The 11,812-nt window shown below is 40.0% G+C and overlaps 1 protein-coding gene across 2 annotated transcripts in view; it reads right to left on the bottom strand.

Moving 5' to 3' along the window:
- Window positions 1-11,812, bottom strand: part of PKNOX2 (PBX/knotted 1 homeobox 2) — a 115,227-nt gene that overhangs the window by 83,323 nt on the left and 20,092 nt on the right. The window lies entirely within an intron of this gene.

Below are 11,812 nucleotides of genomic sequence, written 5' to 3'. Positions count from 1 at the left end.
ATATATATATATATTTAATTGTTCTCCCCTAATGTTTACATTTGTCCTCCATACTTTTATTCCAAATTTCATTAACAAAATGTGCTTATGGTTCTCACAATATATTATTACTGTATAGTATGGCATTGTTCGTGGCATATCACTCACACAGAATAGATCATTCTGTGTGAGGGATTGAGTGGATGAATTCAATGCTACTGATAACAATAAAAACTGTCCCCTGGTGTGTAATTCATCTCATATTTCCAGTTTAATTTGCCTAACAACACACATCCTACTAAGCTGCTGTTTTATCACTTTTGTATTGTTTGAAAATGGTTCAAAATATCATGGAATGGGACGGAATTCTATTTTAAAGGGAACTGTACCGGTGCTGTACCTCGCCCACCCTCCTGTTCATCACATTATGTAATAATAGTACAGGCACAGATTGCGATGTGACCTTCTTTACACCGCCACAGCCTGTGCAAAGCCTGGCAGTGTTTACATTGGTCAGGTTACTGGCTGCTCTTTGTTAATTTGTGTATTTGCTGGCTTGGCCATGGAGAGCAAATGGGCAACCACATTGTATGCACAACTTGTCGCAGATGTGCTCGAAATCTGTGCAATGTAAACACGTGCCATGTGACTGTCCATTACTCTCAATGGCCAAGCTGGAAAATCCAAAAATTGACACAGAGTATCCAATGCCGTGATCAATGTGAATAATGTAGGAGCTGTCGTAAGGTGCCCACACACCTTGCGATAATCGTACGATAATCGCGGGAAATCCCGCGATCGTACGATTATCGTAAGGTGTGTGGAAGCCGTGCGACCTCTACTACTGTAAGGTCGCACGACTTTTATCTTACGAACATGTTCGAAAACCCGCCGAGAATCGTACGATTTTCGGCGGGTGTGTAGCATGTTCGTAAGATAAAAGCCGGACGGGCCGGTGTGCGCAAGCGCACACTGCCCGTTCAGCATTGCGTTCATCAGAAGCCCGCCCCTCAGCGGGCCGGGCTTGCGATCATCGCAAGTACGATCTGCCTGTCTAAAGGTGCCCACACACCTTACAATTTATCTGCAGATTTTCTGTGGTCAGATGGAAAAAGTGCAACAGATTGGCCCAGGTGGAGATTACTCCATCCACACAGTTAAGTGTAGATGGAGGAATCTGTTGCACCTTTTCCATCTGACCACAGAAAATCTGCAGATAAATTGTAAGGTGTGTGGGCAGCTTAAGATAGGCAGATCGTACGTTTTTTTAAAATTACCTTACAACCATCGCAAGACAAAAGTCTTGCGATGGTTGTAAGGTGTGTGCCCAGCATAAGCTGCCAAACGGATTGCATTTCTGTGATTTACACAGTCCTTCCAAAAAAACATATCCAAGTTGGTGACCTGACTTTTCTCTGCTGCAGCACAGATTGGTCACTTACCAGCCACACACCATGGTTAAATATTTTGCTTTCCCTGCTGTCAGCATTTATACTGGTTGTATTTAAAATAAATATATATACTGTATATATGCCTATATATAGATATATCTATATATATCTATATATATTCATATATACACACACGCACACACACACACACACACACTGTAAAATATTAGTATTATTATTATAACATTTTATATATAATGTATCTTTTAATTATCAAGAGGTTTAGGATGGCACTGGACTAATCTACAGGGAAGCCAAAAAAAAAAGAGACTTTCATTTTGACATGGATATACTCACCCTGCTCCAACCTAGTTTCTCCTTCAGATGGCAGTCTTACTCCTAGAAACACCACCATGCCCTTCTCCTAAGCGTTCAGTCACATCATATACTCCTAACGCTGTCACTTTCCTGCGGTCACTTTATCTCCCTGACTCATTTCTAACTTTTCAAAAGTTAGGGATTAACTTAATGCACGTTGATATTCACTTCCTCTAAAAGACTGAAGATAAACCTGCTACAAAATCAGTTATAAAGTTCTGTTCTCATCAACAGTCTTTGTTGTTATAAAATATGTTTAGCGAAAAAAATATTCAGAGTTACAAAATGCGTAACTTGTTTTATTTCAAGAAAATGATTCATATTTCAACTATTTGCAAAAAATCATTGACGATGTTTCCAAAATAATTATTTTCTTTTATTACTTTTTTGTATCAGAAAGTGACAATTATAATCTGATTGGTTACTATATATGATACAGACTTTACTTTCAGACACTTTTCATTTAGAAGTTGCGAGATATGTACAATTTTTATTAATGCATCAGTCGATTCATTTAAATCTATATTACTGCCAATGCAAACTTTTTTTTTGTAACTAAGACAGATTTAGATCACGCGACAGACTGCTTCATAACACATCTGAAATGTAATATTTGACACCAGAAATTGTTGCAGCTGCCAAATCACACTGTATGATTGCAAAAGCTGCCTGAATGAGAAAAATGATTTATATTGCTTGAAATTTGGTTTCTGAATATCCACAGGTTATCAATTTCAGGTGATGGAAATAAACGGATACATCTTAGTAGATGTAGAAAGATGGAATGGAACCAATTGTAAGTGAAGGGCTTGTTCACACAGCTGTTCTATTTCCTGCTCTCGACCCATCACATTTTTTGAGAAAATAAAACGTGAAGATGGATAGGAAAGCAAACACATTGTTCATTTTTCAAACATAGAGAGCATACTGTATAATTTTTTGACACTTACATTTGGTTTTATTATGAGGCCGTTGATATACTGGGGGAATTTATCAAAACTGGAGCAGACACAATCTGGAGAAGTTGACCATAGTAACAAATCAGCTTCTCTCTTCAGTGTGTTCAGATAAACTTTGAAAATGAAAGAGAGAAGCTGAATGGTGGCCATGGACAATTGCTCAAGATACAGTCTGCTCCAGTTTTGATCAATTTCCCTCAATATATATTAGATAGCGACCTAAAAATACATGCAATTTGGATCCAATGATCCTTCGGACAAATGATCTTCCATAGACGATCATCCCCAGAAAAACTGATCCCCAGAGCTGAAATTTTCAGCCATTTTTTGATCAAATAAAAAAAATAATCTTATCTTCTATTCTTCTATTTTAAGATTAGAGAAGAGTCATTCACAATATGCATGCATATTTCCTGCAACTGGAATCATAATTTTAGCATTATCACATGTTTATCTTTTTGATAGCTAAAATTGTACTGCTTGTTGAAAAGATCTTTTATGGGTCTGCTAAGCCCAGTTGTATGGCTATGTCTAGGCTAAAAAATGTTCTGTATGCAGTCCTACGCTGGACTCTCCTGTCTCTCAACCAACAGTGAGAAAAAGCAATGGAGGTGAGCACCTAGCCTTACCTACATAAATGGGGAGCTATATTTTAAGAGGTTTCCTATAGTTATCCACTCTTGCAGAAGTGGTCCAATAAACCGCATGAAAACAACAAAGCTGTAGGCTGTAGCCATTCAATCAGAAGCCAGCTCTAAACTATTACCACTTAAGGTGCCCATACACCTTGCGATTATCGTACAATAATCGCAGGAAATCCCGCGATCGCACGATTATCGCAAGGTGTATGGAAGACGTGCAACCGTTTTTACTGTACGGTCGCACGTCTTTTGTCGAACCAGCATGCTAGAGCTTGCTCGTTCTAGCTTGCTCGTTCGACAACTGTGGAACGGGCTGGTCTACGCACGCGCACACTGCCCGTTCCGCATTGCAGTCATCGGAAGCCCGCCCCTCAGCGGGGCCGGCTTTCGATGATCGCAAGTACGATCTGCCTGTCCAAGATGGGCAGATAGTACGAGCTTTTAGTAAGCTTACGACCATCGCAAGACTAAAGTTTTGCGATGGTCATAAGGTGTATGGGCACCTTAACAAGCAAAAAAGTCCCCAGAGAGAAAATAAATGGGCAAACTGAGTTAGAAATGAAAACACGTCATAAGACCATTCCTTCATATGCATCTGTATGCGTGATTGCTCCTCAGAGACCTACAAAACATTATTTTGTGCTCATGAAGAAGCGTCCTTTGGGTCACAATTCTTCAAGTATTCACATTCCCTTCCCCATAAGTTAGTGCATGCGTACATTCTGCGTGAAAGCATCCAAATGAACAAAAGACTTTAAAAGGTGAGAATCTAAAAAAAAAAAACAGACTGATCAAATTTTAGGCTGTTTTCCTTCACTTAAGGACCGTTTCCATGAAGCCATGCTGAAATTGTTAATTTGGACCACTTTTTCTCTAATGTCTACAGACCCCGTAAGATGACTATATAGGCTGGCTTAGGTGTGGTTCCTAGGGACAGAACATAGAAGAAGGGACCGCAGGACTGAACACACAGATCTAGTTTAAACAACCAACCCTAAGTAGACTAAAAAAGTATTTTAGGACGTAATGTGTGCTACCCATCATACCCACTCCTGGACCAATAACTTTCATGACTTGGCCAAATGAAAACATACCATTGAAACTGTGACCATACGCTTCCAAGAAATTCACGAATATGGCTTAAACCTTTAACAGATTCTCTGGATAGGGGCCTGCAAATGATCACTGATCCTGTTCCTCTGAATTGCTGCCAAGTCTTTCATTTCTGCGTCATAAAACTTAAGCCCCCGTTCCCCATACAACAAGAACATGCTTCCTGAAAGTTGAACCATTCTGATTCCCCTGGTGTGGTATTCTGGGAATCTGCTTTATAAGAGTCCATAGCTTGATGGTTAATAAACCCTGAAAACCATAAACAGACAGAACCAAGCTATAGCTTGAAGAACCATAACCAAATAGACACCATTGATAGGGGAGCAGGGTGATTACCTTATGCGCTGGTGCCACATGCTTCCTACTGGACCTCAACTGGTAACAATAGGCAAGAGAATTCCTGAACTGGTGGGGGACCTTCAAAAAGTCCATTCCCAAAAGAGATTAAGAGGTTTTTTTTAGTTTTACCTTCATATATAAAGGGGACTTGCTATTGTTGTCCCTCCATTACCATCTATTGGCCCTAAACTTTACAGTAAGAAAAAAAATATCAAGCCAGGAGCAGACAGAATTTGGAGCAGTTGCCCATAGAAACCAATCAGCTTCCATCTAGTTTGTTGAGTCAACTTTCACACTTTTACTTTTATAATTATTAGGCAGACCTGCAAAGGTCATAGCTATAACAAAAAACAAAACAAAAATATTCTATATAGAAATATTGTACAGTAAATAGGAGATAATGTACATCCTGCTGTAAATTATAAGGATGGGTTGATGCTAGGAAGGAATAACAGTGACTGTATAACAGTACGAGGCCAAAAGCTAGTTACATTTTTTAAAGTTGCTTAACTCAAAAGGTAAATGTTAATATCCTTAGGAATGTATTGACCTGGGTAAGTTATCTCCAATAATAAGCCTTAACACATACTACCTTATATCGACAGACTTGCAGTGGGATAGGTGGACACATGTATGCTTGAGTAAATTTTAACATAAAGTTAGGTTATATCAGTGTTAAAAAAAAAGCTCCACCCACCTAGGAAAATGTTCCCCATTTTTTAAGAAATTGAATTTGGACTGCAGCGGTTGGACATTACAATTGATGGAGCCGTCTACAGTTTGATAGGTGTCAGGCCTTATACCCAGAATATGTTCTGACATCAGATCTTGCTATTCATGCAGATAAACCATCACTTACACGCAGGGCCATATTGTGTTCATAGGAGCCTGCAGGTTCACACGTTTTGGCACCTCAGGTAACAGCGCTCTTCAAGGAGCACCTCTTTTACTTTATTTCCTGACCCCAAATTGGCTTAGAATATTGTGATCATTTCTACTTTGCTTTACATGAGATGACTATTTCTACTGATGATGTAAAAAAAATAAAAAAATGCGTCCAATAAATATATAGAAAAAAGCCTATAGAAGGGGCACGCACTCTTAGCACTCTAGCTGTGGTAAAACTGCAAGTCATGCCTGTGGCTGTCTGTACATTGCAGTGCCTCATGAGACTTGTAGTTTTACCACAGCTGGAGCCCCGAGGTTGCCTACCCCTGGCCTATAGGAATGTGTCTATTTTGCCTAATGGGAAATTCAACCACGCTCGCAGAAGTGCAACAGGCACGTCACACAGAAGTGCATTATGGCCAAAATTCTCCACCAGGCTTCCAGAAATGACAAACATCAAGTCTAGCTACCTAATACTCTAACTAGATTGAAGGTTAACAACCGCAAAGGCTTCAAGTTAAAAATCATATACTCTAAACTGATGAAATATGGTTGGCCGCTGTGATCTGGAGCTCTTTATACCCTGCATTTAAAAGTTCTGGAGCCTTATCTGAAATGAAGATGATTTGAAATAAAGCTGCAGCTGGGATAGATATATTTTCCAGCAAACAACTGACTTCCTGTACAGTAATCCCACTTAAAGATACTGAAGTTCCTGAAAATGAAGAAAAATGTACAGATAAGTTTTCACTCAGATAAAAAGCAAATGTTAGTAAGATATGACATTTCACAACTTCTGCCAAATAGCAAGAGCTTCCACAGATATACAGTATCTATAGATCAGGCAACTCATACTTTTGTTTTCTACAGTGCCAAAAAAAACAAGACTGGAAAGGAAATCTCTTGTTAAGAGGTCTCAGCAGCAGATATCGAACATGTAGCCAGAAGTCAGTGAGGATACCAGGGCTGTACTGCACATCCAGCACCCTCTGATAGATACTGTAGGTAGATAGGGTTAACATCAACTGGCATACAGTACGGAAGACGATCTGGTCAGTGAGAGTCTGGCTTCTAGTGGAAGACGGTGGAAGAGTGGTGGTAAACAGAGTAGCACTAATTGATTATTTATAAGCTCATTAGAAAGTTGTATTTATAGACCAGGCTTCTCCATTTATGCTCTAGTAAATCAGAAAATACAACCCCAGCGTACTGCTGTTAAACCTTTAGTTAAATAGATGCTGTTCCGCAATCTGGTTAGAAGTTAACCCTCAGGACTGAGGACAAGCAGGGTTCACTCTGTATAAAAGTAAAGTAAAATCAAGGGGAAAGGGCGATTTTCTTGACTTATGACACTATAGGGAATCTGCCACAAAGCAAAACACCTGTCTGATAGGCTCTGATGGAACGGGCCATACCTTGACTCATGTGTTGCATACTAATTCCTGGGTAGTGAAGCTGAACCTACTCACCAAGTCACTCCCTTGGGACTAGTATGTTGCACATAAGTCAGCACGTATGGCTGCTTTCTGCAGAGACTTGAGAAAAACTACCATATATACTCTGTTCTTGGTGTTAGATTTGGATAAATTCCACTAGACTCAGGTGCCATTAGGTCCAATCTAGGAACCAGGAAATAGATTTAAACATGTTTCCATGGCCAGTTACCCAAGAGACTGAACAAATTTAGGCAGTCAACTGTACCTTTTTCGTCGTATTAGCTCACCGACACCTGGGAATAGCCCAGCCCTGCATTAGTTTGTTCCTAATTCATTGGCTGAATGTAGGTTCTATCCACAAGATATCTCAATGTAGTAGTGTCATGGTGTTAGTATGTAATATCTATATAAGGTTGATACATCAACTTTAGTATACTTTACTGTACAGCTGTAGCCATGAGCTAAATGTATTAGTTAGCCCAACAAGTGTGTAAGGCAGCCCAATTATCATGCCCCCTTCCAACTCTGCATACACTTCACCACCTCTGAACCATCCCCACTCCTTCTACTTCTGCTGAGACCATGTCCATACTTTCTCTTGTCATAAGAGACAATACCCACTCCCTCTGTTAGCTTTAGGATAAACACTCTCCCTCTAATATCTCTGAGGCCATGCCTACTCTTTATGTTGCCAAAAAAGACTATACCCCCTGCCTCTGTTACCTCTGAGATTATGACCACTCTTTTGTTACTCTCGAGATAATACTCGCATCATCTGTCACCTATGAGACAATGTCCAATCCCTCTGTTACTACTGAGACCATTCCCACTCCAGTGTTACCATTTCTACTCCCTCTGTTACCTGTTATTCCTACTCTTTCTGTTACTTCGGAGTCTATGCCCACTCCCATGTTACCAAGCCCATTCCTCTGTTACCATGCTTGCTATTGCCCCTGAGATCATACCTACAATTTTTATTATGTCTCAAACAATGCCCGCTCTTTCTGTTTTTTCTGGATCCATGCCAATTCCCTTTCCTGTCTACAAGATCATTCTTGCACATTCATACATTCTACTATTTTCACTCTTTCCAATTGCTCAGCTACATCGGAGACCAGATTTTCCTGTCACCAAAGGGGCTTCTTCACTCTTTCTACCTCTGAGATGATATCCTCTCACTCTGTAGGCATGCCCAGCCTATCCAATACCTCTATGCCTGCTTACATAATCCTGTCCTAGCCTAACCATAATCCTGTCCTAGCCTAACCATAATCCTGTCCTAGCCTAACCATATCTCTTTTTGTACCAATATGCAGACATGATAAACCTCACAAATTATATTGCTCCTAATCTGGGAACAGGGCAGTTGCTACACTATTTTGTGCCCTAGGCAAGACCAGGTACTGGCACCCCTCAAGCCCTCCTCCCGGGGCGCAACCCCCAATCCCCCCCCTTGCGCTTTGCAATTTGAAATAGATGGGGGTGCCATGGAAGGGGGGGGGGGGTCAAGGCTGCACCCTAGGCAGCTGCCTAGTTTGTCTAGTGGCAGCACCGGCCCTGACTGGGAACAGTTTCATATTTCATTTATACTGTATGTTATAATACTATTCATGCATAAGGGCCCAGGTCTTTTTTGTTAGCAGTTTTTTAAAGTTCCTTTACATTGGCTTACTGAAATAGAAATTAAGAGATAAGATTAAAGTTTCAGCGCAGAATAACACTTTAAGTAGGTAAATAGAACCTTTTCATAGATATCTGTACATTAGACCAAAAAGAGGGACAACTGAGGAGGAAAGAGGGACAGAGGCATTTGGTTCCAAATAAGGGACACTTGGGGGGCATGCAAAACAGCGCTTGGCAATTTGAGGCGTTTATTGAGAACAGACATGTATTCATAAAAGCAGTGAGTGTAACAGTCAACAAATGGTAGTAAATGATTCCATGTATATTAAAACACATTAACCAGAAAGATTTACCTGCAGCAAATGTTGGGTAATGCGACATTTACTGCTTTATAAAACTGTCCCTAAGTCTCAGTCTCGGCTTCAGCATCATGAGATTGTGAACTGATTAACACCAAATAAAAAGGGCCAACCAATCTTACGTAAATGAGCACTTCATTATTACAATGAGACTCTTAATATCACAAGAGATTTGTGGCCACGATAAATCAAAACTGCCAAAAGTATTAGGAAAGAAAACGAAGATTTCTGACTGTGGTTAACAATGTAAACATCATCATAAGCTATGAAGTCACGATAGTGAATCATATAAAGGAAGGATGACGGGTTAGGTAATTAGCAGGACAACCTTCTCATTATAGATTTGGGAGCCTCAGCTGCTGTATGCTCATTTCTAATCCCCCTTTACATTCCTTCCTTCCTCGCCCTACCCCACTCTTTCTTGTCCACTGCAACGAAAGAGAGACAGCTGCACTCAGCTGCCTTTGTCTTCAAATCCCCTCACCCCAGAATGAGCTTCATGAACCTGAACTATACAACACGAATCCAGTCTTTCCTATTCCAGCTTATCTCAAATCCAGTACTGTACTCTACTGTACTACGCTCTACGAATCTGAGTCTTTTTAAATGCTCATTACCTACTTTAGTACTGTGCTCTCCACAGTAAATGCCTGTGTTCCTAACACATGCACAGCTATGTCATCCAGTAATGGAATTCATGAGACTGCTGGTTTCTAAATCTGTCATTTGTTACCTGAATCAAGGTGGTTCTAAACATTCCCAGAGTAATATTTTGTATTGTGTTCCCTGTGATTCTGTATCCTCCCCTGAGGAACCTGACTGATTGCTTTTAAAAGTATGACTGGTTCCGTATCTTCCCCTGAGGAACCTGACTGATTGCTTTTCAAAGTATGACTAGTTCCTTACCCTCCCCTGAGGAACCTGACTGGTTGCTTTCCAGAAGTATCATCAGTAGTGTGTCTCATGAATCAAGGTGCTCCTAAATTTCCCCAGAGATACATTCTGTACTGTGTTCCCTGTGACTGGTTGCTTTTAAACCTCCCTCGAGGTATGATCAGTAGTGTGTTCCCTAAATCAAGGTGCTCCTAAACTTCCCCAGAGGAACTGTGTTCCCTGTGATTGGTTGCTTTTAAACCTCCCCAGATGTATGCTCAGTAGTGTTTTCCTTGAATCAGTGTGCCCCTAAACTTCCCCAGCAGTATATTCTGTTCTGTATTCATTTTGACTTGTTTATCCTAAACCTCCACCACGGTATGATAGTAGAAAGAGTAGCTGGACCCCTGAAGAATCCAGATGTTCCTAAACTTTACCTGTGTTACATTCTGTACTGTGTTCCCTGTGACCTGATCCTAGTACCTCTACCAAGGTATGATCAGTAGTTTGTTTCCAGAGAATCCAGGTGTTCCTAAACTTTCCCAAAGGTACATATTGTACTGCGTTCCCTGTGACTGTTTTCTCCTAAACCTCCACCAAGGTATGATCACTAGCAGGTTTCCTTGAATCAAGATGTACTCAAACATTTTATACTGTGCTTCCAGGATCTAAGTGATTTTAAACCGCCGCAGAATTGCATCCAACAATGTGTTTGTTGAATTGATTTGTTTTTGAAGTGAAGAAGAGCATGTTTAGACACATTCTTCTTGAGCTGCTATGTTCCCAGACCATCCTAGTAGGCCTTCCATTATTGAATCCTTTTAGTCATTAATTACATTGCTATGCATCCCAATGAGTTGTCAGGATTCTGATGTTCATAAAATTCTGTGTTCCTAATCCTTCACTATCCAAAAACCAGTGCTATGTTTCCATGAACCTAGGTGCGCTCAGAACGCCCCAACAGTATATGAATACAGGCAGAATACAGGCATATGCCTCCCTAGCTGCACATTGCTTCTCTATGTTTCTTGTCTCTATATCACTGATGGTCAGTCTGTTTGGAATCCTTTGGGCTTACAATCATTTCTCATTTATTCTTAAGCTCAATCACACTCCTGCACTACATTTTCTGCACATAGATTTTAATATATATTCAGAATCCTCACTATAGCACATCAATATAGTTCTAACCAGAACTGACAATCATGATGACAAAGTGTTTAGGAACACTAAAAATAGGACACTCAAGAGTTGTAAAATTTTAATAGCATGTTAACATTTTTTACTAAGTTGGATTTTTTTAATCATCTTTTATCATTATAATTTTTGTCATCTGCTCATTAACACATGAAAACTACATGGGAAAAAGGAGAACAATTCCCCTAATTCCATTTTTAAGAAAAAAAATAAGCTAAGCTCAAGACAAAATTGAATGAAACCTTAAAGGGTATACAGTCTACCTGCTTAGGGCTTCAGGTTTTCATTCGGAAATTTCTGTAGTTCACCAGTCCACCACACTCCACCACGAGAAAAATGCTCTGCACAATCCTGCATGCTGTCAACTAATCCTAATTTATTGATTTATAGGGCTCTAACCTTCACCTCCCTAATTACAGGACTTCTGGCTGGCCACACACTTCAAACACTTTCAGCGATAGGCAGGTTTGACTGTCGATAGTGACAAACATGCTACGTAGGCTAAATGGAATAAGAACATAGAGGAAATACACAACAAATGAATAAGGGGATGATGAGATTTTCTAATATCTAATAAAATACATTTTTACTTCTCTTTGATCATACCACATGCTCCAATTTTATAAATCCCCCCCC

This window comes from Nanorana parkeri, unplaced genomic scaffold (assembly GCF_000935625.1).
Source record: "Nanorana parkeri isolate BGI_ZX_2015 unplaced genomic scaffold, ASM93562v1 scaffold5, whole genome shotgun sequence".
Classification (NCBI taxonomy): domain Eukaryota; kingdom Metazoa; phylum Chordata; class Amphibia; order Anura; family Dicroglossidae; genus Nanorana; species Nanorana parkeri.
The sequence above is the reverse complement of the archived record's forward strand: the minus strand, read 5'-3'. Positions and strand labels throughout refer to the sequence as shown.